This window comes from Heliconius melpomene, chromosome 15 (genome assembly GCF_056956725.1).
Source record: "Heliconius melpomene rosina isolate 202511_hmr_F chromosome 15, ASM5695672v1, whole genome shotgun sequence".
NCBI lineage: Eukaryota > Metazoa > Arthropoda > Insecta > Lepidoptera > Nymphalidae > Heliconius > Heliconius melpomene.
Genome location: NC_140403.1, coordinates 7,701,761 through 7,707,320, shown reverse-complemented (window position 1 = coordinate 7,707,320; position 5,560 = coordinate 7,701,761). Strand labels below are relative to the sequence as shown.

General features: G+C 32.2%; 1 non-coding gene across 1 annotated transcript; it reads right to left on the bottom strand.

The window, feature by feature from the left end:
- Positions 1-5,101: 5,101 nt before the first annotated feature.
- Positions 5,102-5,181, bottom strand: TRNAL-UAG (transfer RNA leucine (anticodon UAG)). Its single transcript has one exon. It is a non-coding gene; the product is annotated as a tRNA-Leu (tRNA).
- Positions 5,182-5,560: the final 379 nt, after the last annotated feature.

Sequence of the window (5,560 nt, the reverse complement as noted above, 5' to 3'; positions counted from 1 at the left end):
AAACGAAAAGTTTAAAATGTATTGCAACGACACTTCTTGTTGAATTTTAAGTAACATAACTGATATCAGTCCAATATAAGATTACATTTTTTTGTTGTTATTAATTCTTGTTTTTGTGAAGTATTTTTTTAATTTATTATGTTGAATTGACTATAGAACTATTGCAGTTGGCTAGATTTTTCTTTCTAGTATTTTATGCAGTAGGGTTTTCTAGTTTTTGAAATTTTTTTTTTCAATAAATTTACATTTTGAAAGAAAGATCGAGTCCTTTATTATATTAATATTTCTCTTTAAGCTTCTCGCACATGGGGTGTAGGCAGTAGGAACCTACTGTGAAGACACTCCGTTCCCATTAAGACACTTTCGTCCCCCATTTTAACGAACGAAACGGAAGCGGAACGTAACGCCACGCTTTGCCTTGTTAAAAAGCAAAGAAACCAAACTTAGCAACAGCGACATATTTTATGCAGAAAGAAACGTAAAAAAAATCCAGAAATACTTAAAAATAAATCAAACCACATTCTTTTCTTATACAAACATAATAAAGTCAATATCAGTGCACCAAAACTGCAGTGTAATTAGTCTCAGAACTAAAAGCATTTCGAAGTTCGTGGTTTATTTTTTGTATCACCATCGGCGCGTGTTCCTTTGAAACATTTTAATTACTATTTGCTCAAATAAATGCCGAAACAAGAAGTTTAAGATATTGATAAACCTTTATGTGGACCAAATGAAGGAATAATTTAATAGTAGTCCATTTTGGCATAAAGTTTTTCGAAGATAAGAATAATGGCTTTCGCTTTGACAATATTGAAATTTGCATAATTAATGAGAGATGCTGAGAAGGAGTATGTGGAGAATAATTATTTTTATCTGTACAGGTAGGTATTGTAATATCAGTAAATCAATCAAAAGTTTTAGGTTTTTAAAAGTTTTAAAAGGTAAGAATTCTAATAGATAACAAGGCAGACGCAAAAATTTGCAAGCAAAATTTCTTATAATAATCTTATTTTTCCCCAAAAACAAACTAACGAAGAAACATATTCTTCATTGCTTCAAGTCTTCTTTGATATTGTTAAGTAATAATTAATACTACATCTATTTTCCAAAAAAAATGTAGCAAACTAAGAATATCTCAACAATTAAATAATAAACAACTCAAAAATTTCATCAGCCCTTACAATGTAACTAAAAAGGACTTAAAAACATTCCATATTTTCCTCATTAGAAGAGCACTCAGATGAGGAATCCGGTGGGCATAAAACTATTTCAAAGGAAGCACGTGTGTGGGGCCCAATTATAATAATGGATATTATTTTTACGGCGACGAAATATCCAGACGTTTCCTACTGAAGAAATAGAAATAATATTCTAAGAAATGCTTGCTGGTGTTGAAGAAAGAGATATGTCTTCGAGTTATTCCCATAATCTTGTTTGGTGTTATTTAAACTATAATTCTAGCCTAATTAAATATTGTTTCATAAAACTTGCATCATATTGAAAATTTAAATTTTTATGTAAATAACAAACGATTAAATACAATATAACATTTTACAATTTTATAAGATATTACATTAAACCAGCTTCACGCTCAATGTAGGCACAGGAAAACTAGTGTTAAGACACTTCGTTCCCCATTAGACACTGCGTGATAAGTGGTGGAAATCACAATCATTTTACGGTAAACGTATTTCTTATTAGGTATAGTTTAATTGTAGACTTTCAATATATATAAAGAACCTATTTACGAGTATATTTCAATACAAAAAAAGTTATTTCACATACTATATAAGAACATCAACAGTGTGCAGTCGGCATATATTATCATTAATTAACAGCAAAGGATACGCGACGATTATTTAACGTTTATTAGTATTCAAGGCCAGTGGAAGGTCACATGCTAATATTGTATCGCTCTACGCAAATTCTACCGTCGAATTTCAAAACACGCAGGTTTTGCAATACACTGATTCAATCAATGATTTAAAAGTCTTGCGGCTACAAAAGTAAATAGGTATAGTTGTTAGAAATGTTTAAAAAATAGTAATAGGTCACTTTTGCAGAGAAAAAAATTAAAGAATACATAAAATTTAAATTTTACCCTTTAAAATTGTTGTTCGTAGTAAGCAGTAATTATTATTTAAACTGGCCATAAGGTCTGTCCATCACACCATCTGCTCTCCAATAGTTCACACAAAAAATACCTCACGGGCTTCCTAGTATATCCTGCATATAGCACCAAAAAAAATGAAACAGATGATCGACATTCTTTAAAATACTAGCTGTTGTTTTTTTTTTAATTTTGCATCGCATAAGGTGAAGACATAAATTCCTTTCACCTCCAGTGGCCTAACTTTCAAATTTTTTACATAATATGAGTTTATGGTCCATATATCTAATTATATTATTTTTTTGTCCAGCCTCAAAGTTTAATAGAACAGTGTAAGAAGATGATGAAGATGTTGAGCAAAGGAACTCTACATCGCATTTTATACCGATTCAATACATATTATATCGCATTGTTACTCTAATATAAGCTTTTCTTAAAATTTAGGTATATATGGTTATAGTAACGTTCCGTTTGTCTTTCTCTCATTCGCTTTGCTTGACAAAAAATTTATAAGTACACAAAATTAAAAATTCAACTTTTATCTTGCGGCGTTCAGTTCCGCCATTCAATATGCAATGATTCCAGAATTCAGTGGAAAGTGGGTAAGGAAAGTTTTTAATGAGTACGGAGTATCTTAACTCTAGGCTCCTAGGTTCCCTCTGCCTACCCTGCTATGTGTGGATTGTGATTATTATTAAACATAATTTTAGCATCTGTTTTGATAAAAAGCTATACTGTTAGTAAAAAATTAAAATAACATCAGTTTAAGACGCGAAGTATTTAACGTCTATAAAATAATGTAAACCTACACATGTGGTCATTGAGCATCTGCTTACGTACACTGATTAAGTTCACACGTTTTTAGATTGTGGTATAAATATCTAAGCGAAAGCGGAAAGGTAAAGGTAAAATTAACGCCTTTTTTAGCTTAACACTGTAAGATACTGTAAGATGCTGTTAGATATTTTTAGCTTAACACTGTATACTCAGTTCCCGTTAAGACACTTCTGTTCCCCATTTTCCGTCGAATTCCATGTGTTGCGTGTTGAGTATCGGAACTCAATGCTGAGCTTTGTCTCGTTACCTCAAAAAAGTATTAAATATATCATTTTCTTTTTTGATTTTTCATCGTTCATGCAAACGAACGGCTTGTTTAGAAATAAAATTATTCATTTGCAGTTTGAATAGATGGAGAGAACATTGAAATACCATTTGAAATTTCATAATAGTTCAATAGAAAACAAATGAAGTATAATTATACAGATTTGAAGTTCCATCACATAATATAAGCATTTATCGCGATAAGCTTATAACAAAACACCATACAAATGGACCGAAGTCTGCTCTACTTCGCAGTAGTGTCGTGTAACGTGGACACTCGTAGCGAAGTTTTCATCTCGGTATGTCAATTTTTACGACAACGCACACGTGTGAGGGTTTTATGACCTACTGTGCGGAGGAACTTTTTAAAATTTCAATCTGGCATCAGTTTTTCATCATATTGTTTCGTCAAATAGCATTTTTGTAAAGAATCTCATGAAGTGAAATCTTTTTTTTTAGCTTTATACTGCATTCTGAATGTAGCAGGATAGGCAGAGACTTGGTGATAAGACACTTCGATTTCGCACTTGCAACATCGCAGAGTGAGGAGATGAAAATTATTCTTTCTTCCAAATGTGGATAAAATAAGCAACAATTTGGAGATGGAAAACGTAAATCTTTTTCAATGTTCACTTTCACAAACATAAAGATACGTACTTAGTATAAGCTGTAAAGACAGTCCCATAACTAGGCTTGTACATATTTATCACAAACTTATATATTACAAATACAATATACATATACAAACAATAACAATTGAATCGAAATATTTTTAAAGCTTAAGTTTCACATGAAATTGAAATTTAAAAGAAAATCAACGTCCGCCTTGAATTAAGCCCAACAGTTTACCGTATGCACAGAATGGTAAAATAGTGTTATTATGTAAAATTCGTGTCTATTAAGGAAGGTGGCCGTGCTTCTAAGGTGAGGTGCTACCATTTAGTGCTATAAAGACATTCCGGCACGCTGTCGCCAGCAGCGTGTCTTGATAGTACGTAATTAGAAAAGTGGGTAAAGTGTTCAGTAATGGCCTGTTGCATGTGGACTTAATTGAATTGTTTCTTTAAATGTTTAAAGGTGAGGCAAGTCGTGGCGCAGCGCACAAGCGTGTGACTGTAAATGCGATAGGTTGTGAGTTCGATTCCTACATGAGGAAATAAAATACGTAATATTTTATTTTCAATGCTCTAGTGTAGAGGCAAAATACGTCAAGTGTTGCTAGTCAGCAATGCCTCCAGAATTCGAGCGAAAGTATCTTAACACTAGGTTCCCTCTGTCTACTCTCTGAAAGAAAACAAAATATTTCGTGCTAATACAAACGAAGCAGAAGAGCAATCGTATATTGCTCTTTTACGGTATTTATCACCTAATCGACGTCCCCCTTCGGCATCTAATATGTACGAATATTGATAGCAGCTTTTGCAGGCATTTGTTGGACATTTAGAATGTGTCTAATAGAATGCGATAGTAGTGGGTTCAATTCGTAAGTCGAAATAATATTTATGGCATAAAGTCAAATATAAATTAAGACAAACACACCACCAAAAATTTTCCTGAATCTATCTACCTGTAAATGAATGGCTATAGAGAATAATATTTTTAATGATATATTACCATATTATCAGTTGGTGCTTAAGTTCGGTCGTTCTACATACTCAGCTGTAATTACGGCCAAGGTTGTCATTTCTAATTTAATTCAATATAACTAGGTTATTATGTTTAAAATTAATAATTAAGCATTAACCTCGCTACAATTGCAGAATCCATTAATGAGAAGAAAGTTGTAATTACCTGAAAAAATACAAAAATATACAAATTAATTAAAATTGAAAAATATAAACAGCAAAGCATATGAGAAAAATCAGGAACTGCTCAAGATACAAGAAGATTTGACAGCGGTGGGATTCGAACCCACGCCCTTTCGGACTGGTGCCTAAAACCAGCGCCTTAGACCACTCGGCTACGATGCCTGCAAAGGGAGAAAGTAAATAAGTATCGATGTTCCAAGTATTCTATGAAACAATATCCTGACATAAAAAACCAAGTTATGATGCTATCAAAGTTTTTCAATTTCCGTGAAGAAATTCTAGAACCTCTTGCAGTGTTTGAGATTGTATTGAAAATATAAATATTTTTTTTTGAAAACAATATTTTTATTATTAACGTAAATATATTCTTTTATATTTCCCGTAAGTCATTCAAATTAATTACTAGATTTCTTCTCTTGTAATCTTAGCTGGATCTCTTTTTAACGTGCATTTTCATTCTCCTATTGCGTTATATTGTCTTTTTTACCGTACATTCTCCTTTGTGTGTTTTCCATTCAACGTGACACTGGCGAAGTGATTA